Source organism: Theropithecus gelada, chromosome 8 (genome assembly GCF_003255815.1).
Source record: "Theropithecus gelada isolate Dixy chromosome 8, Tgel_1.0, whole genome shotgun sequence".
Classification (NCBI taxonomy): Eukaryota; Metazoa; Chordata; class Mammalia; order Primates; family Cercopithecidae; genus Theropithecus; species Theropithecus gelada.
The window spans coordinates 16,044,889-16,065,516 of NC_037676.1; the positions used below are offsets into that span (position 1 = coordinate 16,044,889).

Here is a 20,628-nt window from a genome sequence, read left to right on the forward strand (position 1 = left end):
GTCTTTGTAATCACAGTGCTGTTTAAACTTTCAGTTTTTTTGTTCATTTGTTTTTGTTTTTGAAACGGAATCTCACTCTGTTGCCCAAGCTGGACGGTAGTGGCGCTATCTCCACTCACTGCAACCTCTGCCTCCTGGGCTCAAGCGATTCTCCTGCCTCAACCTCCCAAGTAGCTGGGGTTAGAGGCGCCCGCCACCGCGCCCAGGTAATTTTTGTATTTTTTGTAGAGATGGAGTTTCACCGTGTTGGCCAGACTGGTCTCGAACTCCTGACCTCAGGTGATCCGCCCGCCTCGGCGTCCCAAAGTGCTGGGATTACAGGCGTGAGACACCACGCCCGGCCTACACTTCCAGTTTTGATGAAGTCCGTGGATGGCTTCCTGAGGTACACGAGCTCTGAAGATAATAATTGGGATTTTGTGTGTGTGTGCTATCTTCTGGAATGAAGTCCCACACCATTTATTAGATTATCTTGGGGAAATATGTCTTGAAGTTAAGAATGATTTAGAATACCACATTAAAATTGTATATGTACTGTGAGGCAGCAATACGAACCTGGCACTTTGCTACAGTTATTACTAGTAGGTGGGTTAAAGGGACGTTTACCCCAATACTAAGCAAAGTAAGGTGGGCCTTTCTGTCAAACAAAAATAGTAATAGGCCGGGCGTGGTGACTCAAGCCTGTAATTCTCAGCACTTCGGGAGGCTGAGGCGAGAGGATCGCTTGAGCCCAGGAGGTCGAGGCTCCAGTGAGCCACGATCGTGTCACTGCCCTCCAGCCTGGGCGACAGAGACCCTGTCTCTAAAGACAAACCACACACACACACAGACACACACTTATTGTTCAATTCAGTGCGTGTTTCGCTTCGTATTGGATTAAAATTAACAGGCTTTCACATTGTGACTTTAATCTTATCAGAGACTCCTAAAGTAAACAATAGCACAGTAGGAGAAACCCTGATTGTGTAACTTCTGCTCTTGCTCCCCTGGAAATAACGTCATATCCTATAAACCCACCCCCAAACAGTCGTGACTACCTATTCATGCTACTGGAGTCTTCCAAAATAGCAACTGCACATTATTTATCAACGTTTAGGTTGCATTTGACAAAGCACATCCATCTGGGCTTCTAGTTATCATTACTATTATTGTATTTTATTATTATTTTCTTATTTCCAAAATCTGTCTAGAATGAACGTAAACGCGGGGACCAAAACCCCACTTAGAACTCTGCTTAGAAGATTCGGAAATGCCCTCGAGGTTTGGTCCTCCCAGGAGAGGACGAATTTTGTCCTCGCGCGCAGCCCCGCTTCTCCGGCCCGCGCCCGCCGGCCTAGCCCGGGGCCAGCGCCCGCCCACGTGTGCCCCGCTCCAGGCAAACCCCGCGGAGCCGCACACCGCCCACCCCGGGGATTGGCCAGCGCGGCCGGGGCCCTGCGGGAGGCGGGCTCCGGGTCGCGTTCCGGGAGCGCGGGGGAGGCTGGAGGAGGCGGCGCCGCCCGGCCCCACGCCCCGCCCCCGCCCCCGCTCCGGGCGGCTACACAGAGTGGCGCCCACGTGCCCAACCCGCCTTCTGCTCAGCGCGGCCGGCGGGCGCTCCTGTTCCCGGGACCAGCGAGGCGGCGGCCGCTGCTCCAGCCTCCCCTAGCCGCGGGCCCCCGACGCGTTCCAGCCGCCAGCCCACCGCCGCCTTCTCGGCGCGGCCCCCAGCGCAGCCCCAGTAAGTTGCCAGGTCTCCCGCCCCGCCGAGAGGCCGCGGGGAAGAAGCGGGGCGCGGGCCCCCAGGGACGGGTCCAGCTGCGCGCAGCTGCGCAGAGGCCGCACTCCAGCGACTTTTCGGCGCGGAGTCCCGGGGCCGTGGGCTGGGGCTGAAGCCGCGGACCCTCGTCCACCGGGCTGCGTCCCGGGGTGCGCCTCGGCTCGTCTGGTCCCTGTGCAGTCGGCTTTGCTCGGGGGCTTCGGTGACTGTTGAAACTGGGAGAGGGGCTGGTACGGCGACTTCGCGGGGACCCTTGAGTCACTCTTTCTAGAGGGGCTCGGCGCACCCCTCTCCAGGTGGGTAGGCTGAACCTCCCGGACCTGCACGCTGCCGGGGTCCCCGAAGTCGCCATCGCTCCCTTGGGGTTCTTGGCTTAAATTAGAAACCCGGCTTGGAGCGCTGGAAGCCCCTTCACATTCTGCAGGGGACCTGGTAAAATGGCCCATCTTGGTGTTTGTATTGGGTATTTTAAAGTAACTACGTGCCTTTTAAAATCCGTTTGACTTGGGCAGTATTTTTAAGCCCGTTTCATGAAGCCCATTTCATGAAACTCTGTTCTTAAGGCTTAGAGAATCTCCGTAACCCTCACCCCAGAGGACCTGTGCGCCCGGAAAACTTTCTTTCGATCCGCTTCTGACGCTTTCATCTAGTTTATGGAGTAAGGTATTGAGAGATTGTGCCTTCAACTCGATGAAAAGCAATATGCTCAGCAAAAGTCACAATCATACTTGGCTTTTGAAGTGGATATAGTGCCTGGATTTCAAGAGAAAAAGTTCTCAGCCTCTTCAGAGTTGTAAATATTTATGCAAAACTGTCTAAAGTCTTTAGGTGACTAATTTTGGACCAGTAATAAGATTTATCTGGACGTTTGTGCGGAAGCGCTAATCCTTTTAATGAGGGGATATCGTCAGATCTTATTCAAATAAGAGCTCTCTGAATCCTGTCCAGGGCCGCCTGGGTTATAAAATTAGAATGTATGTGGCCTTGACTTGATACTTCTTCATTCTTTCCTGAACCAGTCTTTAAAACTTAATAATTATCTCCTCCGGAAGGTGAAACATTTTGTGTTTGTAATCTTTCTCTAGTAGATGTATAGGATGTGAATATTATATATTAGTTATGTACCTTGTTAGGATTGCTTTGTAATTAATAAATCCTTTTTTTTTTAAATTGCACTGAAGCGTCACATGAAATGATCTCTCTGCAGAACACACGACTTTTCCCCCCTCCTTTTACTACAGAGTTGCTAGTTGCCCGCTCTGGATTGAATCGCACTTTATTGTGATTTTTGAAGTTTCCTCCCTTGGCCCACACTTTGTTTCCATGCTGTGCCTTCATCTGGGAATGGTCATTTACCTTAAGGCATTTTAATCTTTTAGGGTGTGCCATGGCCTTGGAGACCAGAGTAAAGCGCTGTGGTATCTGCAGGGATCCAGTTTGCAGAATCCTTGGCCTCATAAGCAGTGGGCATAGCTCTTTTCATTCCAGAATCTCTAATCATTCCAGAGCTCTCCTGTCACTGGGCTTAGGAGACTGTGAAGGCGAATAGAAGCTAGCCGGGGAGACAGGGGAGCTGTGGCAATTTAAAAAGCCTGATTTTACACTGGAGTTTTTCATCTTGTATTCCCATATATCTTTGCCATTTGAACACATGTGCCTGAAGAATTTTAAAGTTCTCGTTTCTTGCTTTGCACTGCAAACACACTCACCTTTGCAAAGTAGAAGTACCTCGTCCCCATTCTAGGCGGTCTACCTTCTGTTCTCTTTTCAGACCTCCTGGCTTAAGCCCTCGTTTCTCCTGGCTGTTATGGCCAGACCCGGAGTCCTCGTTGTGCCCATTTCTTCTCTTTTCAGTCCTTCCTTTTCAAATGTTTTTTCCCAGAAGTCCTCTGGCAGCTTCTCTATTTAGCCTAGCCTCTGTCTTCTCTTGTTTTATTTTTCCCTCTCTCTCTCCCTCATTCCCCCTCTTTCCCTCCTTCCCTCCTTCCCTCCTTCTCCCTACCTCTCTCCCTCCCTTCTCTCTTCCTGTCTCTCTCTTTCTCTCCCTCCCTCTCTCCCTCACTTCTCTCTCCCTCTTCCCTCCATTCTCTCTCCCCGCTTCTCTCTCTGTGTGTTCAGAGCCATCTGCTGGTTTTACTTTGATGCCCTTTGGTGAACAACTTTCAGAACAGAATGTTGAAAGCACCTTCATGTTGCTTTTTGCTTTATTTTCCCAAACATGTAGATATGAATACATTGATTTTAAAGACTCTTACAGACTACCTACTAGATGCCAAACATTTAGAACAAAATCAAAAAACTTTCAGTGGAATATATTTCTAAATAGTCACATGTTTAGTATTGGGTACATCATTTGAATGCTTTGTCATCCAACTGAATCCTGAAAAACTTAGTTAACTAAGATTTCTCTTAAGTGATAGCACTTGTCTAAATGGGCTTGAAAATGGAAGCTGTTAACTCATTTCTAAACCTTTAATCTGAATATTCAAAACTATATAGATACAGCCTTGAATGATAACAGAAAACAATTGTTCTTGTCATTGTCTTCTGTTTTAATAACTTTTCATTTTAGTACCTAATACAGTATCTGTCACATAACACATGTTTAGTATGTCTTTATTGTTGACTGAATGCCACTGATTTCAACAGTTTGAGAAAAGATGTTTTATATGTCTTCAAATGTATTTATTCCTTCATTGAAAACTGAGTTTCTACTCTGTACACTGGAAAATCAAAAAAGCAATGTGTAACTCCGGTTTTAGAGGGATTCTTTAATTATGTTTACATTTGGGGAACTCCATTGGTGGATTTTAAGAGTAGTTTTTTATTTTGCTGTACTGTATTGAAAAATACCACCACTTCTAAGCAGGCAATTTCAGAACTGTCTGTGCCACAAAGCAAGTAATTTACATGCTCTCTCTAATACATGAAGGTGATGCTACTATTGCATCATTAAAAGCACATGTGCTGGACATTTTTATTTCACTAGTAGTAACAAATTTGTCTGCACTCCTCTTATATTTCCCTTTTACTTGACTTTCTAGCTCTTGTTTTAGAAGGGGTGCTTGTGGCTGTGGAAATGTTGTGGATGACATTGACAAAACCCAGCCAATTCGGACAGATCACTTGAGGCCAGGAGTTCAAGACCAACCTCGCCAACATGGTGATACTTCGTCTCTACTAAAAATACAAAAATTGGGTTAATAGGTGCAGCAAACCAGCATGGCACATGCATACCTATGTAACAAACCTGTGTATTCTGCACATGTATCCAATAACTTAAAGTAAAAAATAAAAATACAAAAATTAGTCAGGTGCGGTGGCAGGCGCCTATAATCCCAGCTACTCGGGAGGCTGAGGCAGGAGAATCGCTTGAACCCGGGAGGTGGAGGTTGCAGTGAGCCGAGATTGTGCTACTGCACTCCAGCCTGGGCGACAGAGTTTGTCTCAAACACACACACACACACACAGGCACACACACCAGCCAATTAGGGGTTCATTTCTGTCAGGCTCCAGCTAGTTAAGGTAATCACAGCATGAGTCACCTATTAATTTCTCTTGTCCATCTTAGTAATGGAAACTGTTACATATCAATCTATGGAAACAAGCAGTATACTGTTACTTTTCACATTCTTATGGACTCTTTTTTTTTTTTCTTTTTTGAGACAGTCTCGTTTTGTCGTTCTCGCCCAGGCTGGAGTGCAGTGGTACAATCTTTGCTCATGGCAACCTCCACCTCGTGGGTTGAAGCGATTCTCATGCCTCAGCCTCCTTAGTAGCTGGGATTACGGGCGTGTGCCACCATGCTCGGCTAATTTTTATGATTTTAGTATAGATGGGGTTTCGCCATGTTGCCCAGGTTGGTTTCAATCTCCTGGCCTCAAGTGATCCGGCCGCCTCGGCTTTCCAAAGTTCTGGGATTACAGGCATGAGCCACTGCACTCGGCCTCCTGTGGACTCTTAAACTTTAAATATTTCTGAGAAAGGCCTCTGCTGCCATTATGTTGACCTCACTGGTGAGTATAATTAGTATTGACTTAAGAAAAGATTTGAGTTAATGAGGCTATTTTAAAGGCTGAATTCGAATATGTGGGTCACGTCTCTGTTGTTCTTATTTAGACTTTTAGTTTGAACCTCTCTCTTCAGAGTTGTGGCTCCCTGTTATTCTGGGTGTGTATGGATGTGATGTGTTGTGGAAAATCTTGGAATTTCTTGATACAGGACTTTATACATCCAAGACTGAATCATGAAGCTAGAGCGTTCTAGTGCTGCAAATGTCATGAATTTAATTTTTCGCCGTATCCCCATCCTCCTGCAAAAAAAAAAATATAAAATGTGTAAAATGAGGTAAAAAATGAAAGTAACACCCGCACACCCATTCTGGCACTGCTGTGTACTAACCCCCCCCTGCAGAACTGAGCCTAATCTGGGATTCAGTATCGGGAAGGCGAGTGATGCGAGAACATTCCATGACCTTTGTAACAGGAGCTTAAAAAAAAAAAAGCCCCGACTGTGTTGTATTCATTTTTGGAATATTTGGTGAACAATACACAACAAAGAATTTTTATGTCCCTTGTTGATTCTTACTAGTTTTTCCCACAGTTGTGGGGAAAATTCTCTTCTTTCTTTAACCCATTTTGGCTTCATCAAGTCTCCCTAAGTCTTCCTACAAGTGTGTGTATATATATATGTTGGGAGTATATCTGTGGCTAAGGTGGGAGGATCGCTTGAATCTGGGAGGTGGAGGCTTAAAAAAAAAGAATGGAGAAATCACATGAGCCTTTTAGTTACCACTCCCATCATTGCTTCTCCCAGCAGGAGACTCTGAAGACCAGCAGGAAAGCAGTGAGCCTTTACAGGTTAGTGTTGATTTCAATCTTGGCTTGCACGTTGAAATGGAAAAAGGACTGATTAAAAAAAAAATGTTGACAGTGGAAAGATTTGTGCCTATTCCAGATTAGAGAGGGAAGAGTTCTTCTGTTAGAAGAAACACATTGAGTTTCGTGTCCTACCATTGGCGTAGTAGAAGAAAAAAATACTTTAAAAGAATGTTTACTGGAGACTTCAATTTGTATAAGATATTGCTCTTCCATTGTACAAGGAAGGTTTCCATCGAAGTACGGAGTTGAGTATCACTGGTTCATTTTCCAGATTCCTGGTTCTTGTGAATGTACCTTTTAGAAAGTTTTTGATAATCATTCCTGAGAGGTTGGGTGGAGGGGGGTTTGGGCAAGAAATTGATTCACATTTTTTAGTCTACTCGGGCAGATTATTTAAAGGAATCCTGGAATGAGTCCATTTCTTCTAGGGGAATCACTTCGCAAGGTTTTTGTTCAGTGGACCTCAGGTGCTCCAAATTCTTTAATCATAGTTCTTCACCACACACTGCTAGAATATCATGATTGGTTCTTACATGGGCAGTAAATAGTATTCATTTTAGGTCTTGGGTTGGGTGGTGAGTGCATGTTCATTATATTATTATTTTAAAATGTTGTATAAGTTAATAAAATTTTAAATGAACTTTCCATAAATCAATTAGTAAATAAAAATTTCACAAATTTCTTCTTTGTGGTTTTTCTTCAAGTAGAAAACATCTTTATTTTTATTTTTATTTTTATTTATTTATTTATTTTTTGAGACAGAGTCTCCCTCTGTTGCCCAGGCTGGAGTGCAGTGGCGCAGTTTCGGCTCACTGCAAGCTCCGCCTCCCGGGTTCACGCCATTCTCCTGCCTCAGCCTCCCGAGTAGTTGGGACTACAGGCACCCGCAACCCGGCTAATTTTTTGTGTTTTTAGTAGAGACGGGGTTTCACCGTGTTAGCCAGGATGATTCTGATCTCCTGACTTTGTGATCTGCCCGCCTGGCCTCCCAAAGTGCTAGGATTACAGGCGTGAGCCACCGTGCCCGACAAAAAACACCTTTATTGAAAGAAATTTTCCCCTTCAGAAGGGTGGCTGTTTCTTTGGATCGTGCCTTTTTTCCTTCCTGAAATTTACTTTATATTCACTCCCACGATGTTCCTTGTCTGTTCTAGCAAAGGGTACTTATTATTCATACATGACGCTCATAGTTCACAGAATATTTGCAACTTTCCAAGGTACTTGTCCTGATAAAAATTCAAATGGAAACTCTTTGTGATAATTTGTATCAATGTGGGTATGAATTCCTCTGGGAAAAGCCTGAGCTCAAAACTTTAGGCTACTCTGGATGGACTTTCTATTTGCTTTAATGATCATATGAAACAATCCAATTTTGTATTTATATTTGAATTCACCAGCAAGTTTTAAGTGGTTTCTTTCATTCAGTTGTGATTTAAGCAATTGTTTGGGAGACATCTTTGCTCTTGAGTTCTGGGGAGACCTAGAAGGAGCCTGGGGTGAGCTTTGACCCTCCATCCTTAGGCCTCAGAAACACTCGGGTGTGTTTTGGCCACATGAGAAATTTACCTTTGTTCCACGGCAGCCTATGGCAAGAAAGTGAAATCACATTGGCTGTGATTCACCAAGCGAAGTGAGATTTCGATTTCAATTCAGAGGCCTTTTGCATTGATCTGGACTTTCTTGAAGGCATTGATAGAAGAATAACAAACTACTAAGAATTCAGTTTATTGATCATGTTGAAACGAAAGGGGACTGTTGAGTGTTTAGTGAGTCTCAGTGTGGAGTAAGTATCGATCATCGGCTGTGTGCCCTGTGAGAATGTGCTAGGTGCTCAGTGAGATTGAGGCAGGTAGTAAATGAGATCTTGTGGCTCTCCTGGACCACTGGTCAGTTTCGTACAGAGTTCAGGTTCTAAGGGATTGAAGCCCTTACCTTTGAATTAGTTGCTCTTTAAATTATTTCACATTTTAAAGTCTTGAATTGCAGTGATATTTTTAAATGTTTATGTAATTCTAATTGGCAGAGCACAAACGTGATAGAATTGCCAGTGGTTCTTATTATGGGATAAAATTGAGGTCATGTTGAATGACCAGAGTAATAATTAATTCTATCAAGTTTATCGATTGTATTTCTGTATGCATTCCTTAGAGAACCCATATATGTTCACAGTTACTCTTCTACCACTTCGTCTTCTCTCTGGTTTTCATCTATATCACCACCTTTTATTAACAAATTTGGAGAAGTTAAAGGTCATACTCTTTTTAAGTAGAATTGTATTAATATTTACAACTTGAGGGCCGTACTGTTTGAGCAGTCTCTGAAATTTAACTGCAACTCTTAAAAGATTGAAAAAGTGACTCAAACAGGAGAACTAAAGAAATTCAGGTAAAGAAAAAGAAAAGATTGGGTGACGTTTACGGTTTTTTCTAATGAAAGGCATTTGAATGAATGGTTCCCATAGTTCCCTGATACACAGAGAAGGAGCTCCTCCTCCTTTACTACGATATGTTGGCCATTCTGTTTACATTCATGCCTCTGGGGGAAAGAAGAACTCTTAAGATCATAGCAGCTGTTCTGTCCAGCAGTGACTCCCTTGATGTTTTAGGGGAGTTAAGGATATTAAGTGATGGAAGCATGTCCCCCCTGATCCCACCCAGTTCACTTCCCTGTAAAAAAGAATGCACATCTCTATGTAAACTGTGCCTCCTCCCTGCGGCAATTTTGTGTAAGATTTCCGGAAGGTCAAGACTTCCCGCATTCCAACCAGTGGGCTACCAGGGTTTCAGAAACCCAAGATAAGAACCCTGGAATGCAGAAACCATTTCAACTTCTCGGAGAAATATCTTAAGAGAGAATCCTGTGGGCAGGATGGGGCCTTCTTGGTCATGCCTCCTTTCCTCTTGCTGAAGAAGACTGCTTATGACCTCCAAGTTGGCGCTGAGAACTGGCTCAGAAGTAGATGCGGCAGTCGGGGGCACTCTGTGAGTCGCAGAGCTGTGACAGTAACACAGCAATGACCGTTCTCACTGGTGCCATGGTGGACGCCGTTCCCTGGCCTCAAGGATATACTTGACTTCAGTGATCTCCAGCCTCACCATCTTTTTTCCTCCAAATTCTTAGTTTCATAGATTTCAGTGTCTTCCTATGGGCCAGAAACAAATTTGCTTGAATTTTGGCTGAGATCATTTAAGTTGAGTATTCGTAAATGCATGACATAAATAGGAAAAAGAAAATGGATAAGAATAGTCAGTGCCCTCTTTTCTTATCTAAAATTGGAGCATCTTTAGCGTGACATTTGAAATCTAATCTTGCCAGCTCAATGTCAGTCTGATATGGATGTTCTTGTAGAAATCTCTGAGATTTAGTAAACTCACAGTTGAATAGAACGGAATCATACTAAAGACCAATGGAAGCATCCTTGCAGGGCCTTATCCGGTTTTACAATGTAAAATAACCCTTAGCTTTTCCTTTTATAGTTATGTTTGTTTAATAACATGCTTAATGAATAGTAGTGAGACGAAGTGAGGAATTTTAATGCTGATTTAGCTACTGAAATTATCTCTTGCAACATTTGCTTTACTTGTAGCTAGGATTTGTACTGTTTTATTGCAAAAGAGAGCCCTCTTTTAAAGGCATTGCATTTGTGGCATAGTGGTTGTGTAGGTGGAGTAGGACTTGTGTCTGTACAATTCATCAAGAGCATGGCACAGAGCGCTTTTACATGCCATTCAGAGACAATAGTGGGTGTTGATAAAATTTGTAGTAGTAGAGCTGTGAAAACAAGTGCTGGGCTGGTGCCTGCTTTAAACTCTCTTGAAACTTAGCAGAATAACTAAAATCACTGTTTTCTTTAAAGAGGATTGATAACATGAATAACGCTTGGTGTCCTGGAAATTCATTTGCTTATATCACTATAAAAATGATGAGACACTGTTGTGGTAGTTGGTTTTGTATTTTAAAGCCTAAACTTCACAGTACATTTAAAACTGTCCTGTGTGAAATTTCAGAGGCTTCGGACATGTTCCTCTCTAGCCTCCTTGGCTGTGGACAGTTATCAAATTTCTGGCACAGTGCTAGACAAATATGGAAGAGAAGTAAGTGCCTCAGAATGACATTTTAGAGTGCTCTTTTTATAGGTTAAGAGACTGAGGTCTTGAGAGGTGTAACTCATCTGAGGTTAGACAGCTAGGGATAGAGTGAAGACTAGAGTCCTAGCATATTGAAAAATCAGACCATTCTGTTTTTGTGAAAACAAATAATAATTACTAGAATACACTACTTATGTGGAATTTTTTTTTTTTTTTTTTGAAACAGACTCTCGCTTTGTCACCTGGCTGGAGTGCAGTGGCGTAATCTCAGCTCATGTGAGGTTAGACAGCTAGGGGTAGAGTGAAGACTAGAGTCCAAGCATGTTGAAAAATCAGACCATTCTGTTTTGTGAAAACAAATAATAATTACTAGAATGCACTACTTATTTGTGGAATTTTTTTTTTTTTTTTTTTTTTTTAAGGCAGACTGTCATTGTGTCGCCAGGCTGGAGTGCAACGGCGCAATCTTGGCTCACTGCAACCTCTGCCTCCTGGGTTCAAGCAATTCCCCTGCCTCAGCCTCCTGTAGACGCGTACCACCACGCCTGGCTAGTTTTTTTATATTTTAGTAGAGACTGGGTTTTACTATGTTGGCCAGGATGGTCTCGATCCCCTGACCTTGTGATGCACCTGCCTCGGCCTCCCAAAGTGCTGGGATTACAGGCATGAGCCACCATGCCTGGCCTATGTGGAATTTTTAAATTGGGAATCAGTACAATTTTAACTTAAAATTTTTAGATTTTAATGGTTAACTATAATTTATTATATAATATTAAAAAGCTGGAAGTGATTTAAATGTGTGTGTGTGTGCATTAATATTATTTTTGTGTGTGTGGAGACGGGGATCTCACTGTGTTGCATAGGTTGGTTTTGAACTCCTGGCCTCAAACGATCTTCTCACCTTCACCTCCCAAAGTGCAGGAATTATAGGCATAAGCCACTGTACCTGGCCTTTTTAAGTTTTTTGAAGAAAGGATTTTGAATGTCCACAATGCAGAGAGATGAAAAATATTTGAAGTGATGGATATGCAAATTACCCTGATTTGATCGTTACATATAGTATATACGTATTGAAATATCCTGTATCCCATAAATATGTACAATTATTACATCTCAGTGAAAAAAGAAAAAATACAAATGAATAAATTTAAGAAACTCTTAATTTAGTGATAACATGTAATAGAAATATGCCCTAAAGATTTCATAAGCTATTAAATTATTTTTCAAAGAGATATTTGAAGCTAATGAAGTGCACTTAGAAAATTGTAAGTGTTAAGGAAGAGTGGAAAAGAAAGTTTTTAGTTTTTAAAATTTCTTGGAAATTAATATATTTGGATAAGATATTTTAGTAGAGTGACATTCTTATGATATGAACAAGTTTATTAAATGGCATATTTTTACCAGAAAATGGGAAAATATAGTCTTAATCTAAAAATAAAAAGACTTTAAATATGAGTTCTAAGTCTTTTAAAGTCATTAGGGTTTGAACCTCATAAATGGTGCTTTTAAACAAGTAAGTTCTGTTTGGAGTGCTATTGTGTTTTTTTTTTTTTTTTTATAAAAAGCTCTTTGAATTTTTTACTTTTTCTGATTATCATAGGTAACAGATGGTTTGCACTCAGTTCAGTGAACCAAACAAAAAAAGAACAGACTTGGCAGAAAATTTCTGTTGATAGTGCATTTCATCTGTACTGAAATGGATCACATGAACTTTTTGAATAATGGATAACATATTTACATTATTCTGGTCTTTTTTGCTACAAAGTATAAGAGAAATGTGAAGGACAAACAACCTTATTGTTACTCTTGTAAATTATGTAAAATATTTTTGTATTCTTCCTACGTTGCTAACTCTAGGTATTGTTGGATATCCTGTCTACTTTTAAAAAGGATAAATTGGGCCAGGCGCAGTGGCTCATGCCTGTAATCCCAGCACTTTGGGAGGCCAAGGCAGGCAGATCACCTGAGATCAGGAGTTCAAGACTAGCCTGGCCAACATGGCAAAACCACATCTCTAATAAAAATACAAAAATTAGCTGGGTGTGGTGGCGGGCGCCTGTAATCCTAGCTGCTCAGGAGGCTGCAGTAGGAGAATCACTTGAACCCAGGAGGCGGAGGTTGCAGTGAGGCGAGATTGCACCACTGCACTCCAGCCTGAGAGACGGAGCAAGACTCTGTCTCAAAAAAAATAAAAATAAAAATAAACAAATAGTAAAAATGATAATTTAGTCAAGTGACTGAAAACTGAAAGCCCAGTTTATCTCATTGAACCACTGGTAATGGTAGTATATTAATATATTAATTTTTATAAGGATTTAAAAAACCCTGAGGGACCCACGTTATTTCTGTCAGTTTTGAAAGTATTTAGTGGAATTGAAATTTTTATTTTTTTTTTTGACTTTCAGTTGATTGGTGGGTGCCACCTTTTGGTGGTGAGCTCCTGTGGTGTGTGTGGGTGATGATGGAGATGCTGGTTTATAAGGCAGGCGAATGATATCACTAAAGTGGAGGCAGCTCTGGGAGTGGGGGCTGTAGACACCAGCTGTAGTCGTTGGTACCAACGGTAATTGAAAGTTTGAGTCATCTGTTTAAAGAATGGGCCTTTACGTCATCATGTCATTTTAATTCATTGCATATTGGACCAGAGAAATCAGTAAAGTTGAACTATAAAATCTGAAATCTAACGTTTTATGCGCGAATCAGAATTCAGGCTATTTTCAAGAATTGGAAGAGAAGTGCTCATTTTATTGAACTAAGTTTAATTTCCTTTTTATTATTATCATTATTCTTTTGAGACAGAGTCTCGCTCTGTCGCCCGTTGGAGTGCAGTGGTGCGATCTTGGCTCATTGCAACCCCTGCCTCCCTGGTTCAAGGGATTCTTCTGCCTCACCCTCCCAAGTAGCTGGGATTAATTACAGGTGCCCACCACCAGACCTGGCTAATTTTTGTATTTTTAGTAAAGACAGGGTTTCGCCATGATAGCCAGGGTCGTCCTGAACTCCTGACCTCAAATGGTCCACCCGCGTTGGCCTCCCAAAGTGCTGGGAATACAGGTGTGAGCTACCATGCCCGGCAACTTTTTAAGTACAATAAAAAGAGAAACAAGAATGCAATAATTTTTTTTTTCTTTTCACCTCCAACAAAGTGAAGTATGCAGAACAGTGTTTTATGGTAGAGAAAAGTAATTTTTTTCTAGTGTTCATTTCTCTAAAACATCTACTGAAATTATTTGCTGAATGGAATCTTCCACGTCTCTAAAACCATGATATGCAGTATGAATAGATTTAGTAAATCGTAAGATTCTGGGCTCGGAATAAGCCTATGTGTTTCATTTCAAGCAGAACCGTATCTACCTATTTCTCATTGGTGTGTGCCTTATGTATATAAGAGTGAATTGAGGCCCGGTGTAGTGGCTCATGCCTGTAATCCCAGCACTTTGGAGGCCAAGGCAGGTGGATCAGTTGAGATCAGAAGTTCGAGACCAACCTGAACAACATGGTGAAACCACGTCTCTGCTAAACATACAAAAATTAGCCGGGCATGATAGCAGGTGACTATAAACCCAGCTACTTGGAGGGCTGAGGCAGGAGCATCGCTTGAACCTGGGAGGCGGAGGTTGCAGTGAGCCAAGATAGCGCCGCTGCACTCCAGCCTGGGTGACAGAGCAAGACTCTGTCTCAAAATAAATAAATAAATAAATAAATAAATAAATAATAAAAGAGTGAACTGGCCTTTTTATGTGTACGGAAGTATCTGCAGAAAAGTCAAAATTGCCTAACTGGTAACATAAATGACAGTACTTCCGTATTTAAAAACAGTAAAATGTTGAGACTATAACTAGGAAAAACAGCTGTAGAATCAGCACACTGTCACCCACATTGGCTGAACTAATTTACATTCCCACCAATAGTGTAAAAGTGTTCCTGTTTCTCCACAGCTTTGTCAGCATCTGTTGTTTCTTGACTTTTTAATAGTCACCATTCTGACTGGTGTGCGATGGTATCTCACTGTGGTTTTGATTTGCATTTCTCTAATGATCAGTGATGTTGAGCTTTTTTTCATATGTTGGTTGCATGAATGTTTTCCTTTGATAAGTGTCTGTTCCTATCCTTTGCCCTCTTTTTGACGGAAGACAGTGTGGTGATTCCTCAAGGATCTAGAACCGGAAATACCATTTGGCCCAGCAGTCGCATCATGGGGTATATACCCAAAGGAAAAGAAATCATTCTACCATGAAAATGCATCCACACGTATGTGTATTGCAGCACTGTTTACAATAGTGAAGACATGGAACCAACCCAAATGCTCATCAGGGAGAGACTGGGTAAAGAAAACGTGGCACATGTACCCCGTGGAATACTATGCAGCCATAAAAAGGAATGAGATCATGTCCTTTGCAGGGACGTGGATGAAGCTGGAAGCCATTATCCTCATCAAACTAACACAGGAACAGAAAACCAAACACTCCGTGTTCTCACTCATAAGTCGGAGTAGAACAGTGAGAACACATGAACACCTAGAGGGGAACACCACACACTGGGGCTAGTCGAGGAGTTAGGGGTGATGGGAGGGAGAGCATTAGGACAAACAGCTAATGCATGCGGAGCTTAAAACCTAGATGATGGGTTGATAGGTGCGGCAAACCACTATTGCATACGTATACCTGCGTAACAAAGCTGCATATTCTGCACTTGTATCCCGGAACTTAAAGTAAAATTGAAAGAAAAAAAATCTGTAGAAAAAAGTTAAGCATTTTCTTCTTAACTTCTTCATCCCTAATCCTGCAGTGTTGATGTTTCCAACACTTTTATTTCAGTGCCTAGGAAGAGGTAGGAGTTTTTAGGGATTCAGAAGAACCCTAAGGGCCTTGCCTCTTTCTCAGTCACTGGTTGTAGTCATTGTTTTACAAGTTTTTAAATAGAGCTAGGGAGGGCTCAGTGCGTGATTTGAATTAGACTAATACAGTTACTGCTTTTTGAGATCCTGTTATTACATTTGTTGTACAAATTATTCACAGCATAGATAGAATTCAGTGAGTTCAGTTCTTATTCAAGTGATATAATGTGTCGCTAAACCATTAAACATTATACATTAAAATATTGAGTATAAAAAAGCTACTGGCAGATGTAACTGAAGGTGAGGTTTTTCAAGGATAATGATCATTTTATAATTACTGTTAGAAGGTAATAAACTGGGGGCTTTACAATTCTAAACAAAAACCTTCCCACTTGAAAAAAATTTCCATTTAAAATTTAGACTCTGAAAGTTAAAATTTAGAGGGTTGGAACCCAAGCTAGGGCTGGCCACCAAAGTTTATGTTCTTTCTACACCCACCTCCTAACACACTGATACTATGGAGCTGGTGATTTCACAACGTAATCTGTCATTCTTTCAGAAAATAATCTCCTTTGGAAATCTTTGGCGTACTTGCGTGAAGATAAATTCTAAACTTTGCTTCTTCGTTGTTTTAAGCCGTAGTTGTTCAGTGGCTATGGAATGCTTCTGCACTGCAGAACTTCTCTTTGTACTTAGGTAGAGACATATACAAAAAGGGCATGCATGTCCTGTGAGATCTTAGAACATATATTCTACGTCAGGCTTCTTAGTGTTTGTCTGTCTACGTGGAGTAACAAAAGATACGGCTTTGGCCGGGCGCGGTGGCTCAAGCCTGTAATCCCAGCACTTTGGGAGGCCAAGACGGGTGGATCACGAGGTCAGGAGATCGAGACCATCCTGGCTAACATGGTGAAACCCCGTCTCTACTAAAAAATAACAAAAAAACTAGCCGGGCGATGTGGCGGACGCCTGTAGTCCCAGCTACTCGGGAGGCTGAGGCAGGAGAATGGCGTGAACCCGGGAGGCGGAGCTTGCAGTGAGCTGAGATCCGGCCACTGCACTCCAGCCTGGGCGACAGAGCAAGACTCCGTCTCAAAAAAAAAACAAAAACAAACAAACAAACAAACAAAAAGATACGGCTTTTTTTCAAGGCCCTGGAGACACACAGGCCGAAATCCAACATGAAAACAGAACCCTACGCCAGGCACAGCTCACCCCTGTAATCCCAGCACTTTGGGAGGTCAAGGAGGGTGGATCACCTGAGGTCAGGAGTTCGAGGCCAGCTTGACAAACATGGTGAAACCCTATCTCTACTAAAAATACAAAAATTAGCTAGGCATGGTGGCGCGTGCTTGTAATGCCAGCTGCTTGGGAGGCTGAGGCAGGAGAATTGCTTGAACCAGGGAGGTGGAGACTGCAGTGAGCTGAGATCATGCTACTGCACTCCAGCCTAGGTGACAGAGCGAGACTCCATCCCAAAACAAACACACACATAGAACCCCAAGTCGAGTGGGGTAAAAAATATATAACTTTTCTTATCCTTCATGGTGGGTTTTTCCCCCTATTTTTAAAATCACGGTTAGTAGACATAACACAAAATTTACCATCTTAGCCGTTTTTAAGGGTTCAATAGCATTAAGTACATTCACATCGTTGTGCAACAGATTTCTAGAACTTTTTAATCTTGTGAAACTGAAACTCTGTACCCTTTAATCAGTTTCCCGTTTCCCCTTTCCTTCAGCCCTGGGCAACCACCATTCTACTTTCTGTCTTTATGAATTTGACTGCTGTAGTAACCTTATACATGTGGAATCAGACAGTGTTTTGCCTTTTTGTGGCTGGATTATTTCACTGAGCATGATGTCCTCGAGGTTCATCCGTGTTGCAGCATGTGTCAGAATTTCTGTCCATTTTAAGGCTGAATAATAGTCCGTTGTATGTATAAAGCACATTTTATTAATCCATTTATCCATGATAGACACTTGCGTTGCTTCCACCCTTTTGTGAAATGCCTTTTGTGATTACTTTCATCAACAATGCTACAGTGAACGTGGGTGTGCAAATAGCTCTTCAAGACCCTGATTTCAGATTTTTTGATCATGTAGCCAGTAGTAGAATTGCCAGATCATATGCTAATTCTGTTTTTAATTTTTTGAGGAGCTGCCATATTGTTCCCCACAGCAGTGGCTGTTTTACAGTACTGCGGACACAAGGATTCCAGTTTCTCCATATCCTCATCAATACATGTTATTTTCTGTTTTTTTTTTTTTCTTTTTTTTTTTAGTAGTCATCCTTAGGGGTACTAATTATAATTACAAGTTTGCTCTGAACTGAAACAAAACACAAAATCATCCACTTTACCTCCATTCACACAAAAGGAAGTTTAAAACCTGCCTGGTTATGTTTCTATGATTTTAAAAGATAGAAAAAGTTCCATTTATTTTAAAAGAGAAGATTTTGTCTTTCTCATTTCAGTGAAACTTATCACAGGATCTCCACTGCCTTTATGCTGATTACTGTTATGATTCTAAGATTTGAGGTAGTTGTGATTCATAAATTTGAACTAGTAGAATCTGCTGAGATGAGGCCTTAATTGATCATTTTTATAAGACATCGTTTTTGGCTGAATCAAATGACAGTGAAGCTAGCCTAAAAAATGACTGTGGAATCTAAGAAGCAAGGCAAGGACATTTGACCAAGCAAAATTGACTTTTTGTCCCACTTAGAGCAGCTCCAAGAGGGAAAGTTTCATTCATTCTCAGATTAAGTTATAAGTGAGTAGTTTACACCAGAGCACATATTGCCAAAACCCTGCCATCCCACTCAACATTTCTACCTCTAAAAAAGTGGCAGTCAAGTTCTGTTTATTCTGAGGATCAGTTTTCTTCTGTATACATGTGTATAATGGCATGGCTTTAAAAATAATCTGGGCAAATTTCAACTGCAAATGGCATGTAAATATCAATGACATGTAATAGTCTTCGTTCTTCTCTACAAGGGTATATGCTCAGCCCTTGTTGGGAGTAAAAACACCTGTGCACATTAGCGAGGCTTCCTTGACCTCACAGAGTCTCTCAGTAATTTGGTCCCAGTTCCCTGGATCCAGGTAATTAACAGAAATGAATGAAACAGGCTAGTGCAAAATAGAAAGGGATGGTGGCAAACTATGTTAAACCAAAGAGGAATCAATTAAAAAAAAATACAGTGTGTCCCAAAACGCATTTGAGTTGGGAGCAGTGACTGATTCAACATTTATAGAGAACCCTGCGGAGTCCTTGACATTGTGGAAAGAATAGAAGTAGAATGAGCCCAGAAAAGCCATGTTTTCATTTTAGATTTCTTTAAATACATCAGAATGCAATATTTTCCCCTTCTCAAAAATATATCTAGAAAGAAAGAGATGGGGAAATGCATAGCAGCCATTGGTGGAAGTTGACCCTGGAAGGTAATTCTAGAATAACTTAAAAATTTAAGTTGTCCGGGTTTCCCTTTTATAGCTGTTCTGAGTAGGATGGAAATTCAATTTTGATTGGTAGAAGGTCCTTGCCTCGCTTCTTAGATTCCACAGTGATTTCTTAGGCTAGCTTCACTATCATCTGATTCAGCCAAAAATGATGTCTTATAAAAATGTTCAATAAAGGTCTCACCTCTAAGCAGATTCTACTTGTTCAAGTTTATGAGTTACAACTACCTTAAGTCTTAGAATCATAGCAGTAATGAGCATAAAGGCAGTGGAGACCTTGTGATAAGTTTTACTGAAATGAGAAAGATAAAATCTTCTGTTAGTTTAGAATATGAATATTTCCAGTAATTGACATTGTCATTGTCTGGGCCAAGTGGGTAAAACAGCATTTCTTTCCTGATCTTGTAGGAAATTGGTTTATGTAACGAGGAGGGACACTGGTAGAGCTATATTGGTAAAGGTTGTGTCTGCTATGCTGAATTAAATATTCCTTGCAAGGGTACTAGGAAAAGGGGAGGGACTTTATAGTTGCTAACCCTGAAAAAAGATTGGTTGCATCAGATGAACCTTTAAACCTAGGAAACGTTTACCAACTCAATATTTATTTGATCTAAATAGTCAGTATGTAATGGTGTAATACCCCTGGTACTCTTCCAAAGTCGTCAATAATGAGGGCGTACCTTGTGGTTGTTCATTTTTCAGTCCCTATGAATTTATTTGATTGCCTTTGATTGCCACATTTGTTTTTCCGTTTTTTGGCCGGAGTCTCGCTCTGTCTCCAGACTGGAGTGCAGTGTCATGATCTTGGCTCTCTGCAACCTCCACCTCCCAGGTTCAAGCGATTCTCCTGCCTCAGCCTCCTGAGTAGCTGGGATTACGGGCGCATGCCACCACACCTAGCTATTTCTTGTATTTTTAGTGGATGCGTGATTTCACCATGTTGGCCAGGATGGTTTTGATCTCCTGACCTCGTCATCCGCCTGCCTTGACCTCCCATAGTGCTAGGATTACAGGCTTGAGCCACTGTGCCAGGCCTGATTGCCACTTTTTTGAAGGATGGGGATGTTGAATGGGGTGGCAGGTTTTTGGCAATGTGTGCATTGCTGTAATCTGTCTACCCATATCTGACTGTTGGTTTATACAATACAGAGAACCATGGGCTAAGTCTTATTTTTTCAGCTACAAAATAAAAATCCTATCATTAAATCTTAGAATCTGAGTTGGCAGATAATCTTATGGCAGTGTAATACCCTTCTAACTAAAACTGGTTCCACAAAATTCCTGAATCAACTGTCCTGTTTTAGGTAATGACAGACATCTGCTACCTTTAGAGGGCGCAGCTTCCTGTGGGTAGGAACACTTTTTGTTAGGGAGATATGCATTTTATTGGGTCAATAAAATGACCCTTTTTATGTGATATCTTACTCTTTTTATGTGATATCCTTTATTTGTCGTTTTGTTTTCTGAAGTGAATACATAGGATCATTGCCTTCCTACATCTTGCCATTCACGTATTTAAAGAATGTGTTCATCTCTTTTCTTTTTCCCTAAGAATGAAAGAAACTAAATATAGCAGTAATACCTATTTATGATTCTAAAAC

The 20,628-nt window shown here is 41.5% G+C and overlaps 1 protein-coding gene across 1 annotated transcript in view; it reads left to right on the forward strand.

The window, feature by feature from the left end:
* The first annotated feature begins 1,575 nt into the window (after positions 1 to 1,575).
* SLC7A2 (solute carrier family 7 member 2) overlaps positions 1,576 to 20,628 on the forward strand; it is a 74,723-nt gene continuing 55,670 nt past the window's right edge. The window contains exon 1 of the mRNA XM_025394602.1: positions 1,576 to 1,720. The gene's annotated coding sequence lies outside the window, so the exon portion shown is untranslated. The remainder of the gene's footprint in view (positions 1,721 to 20,628) is intronic.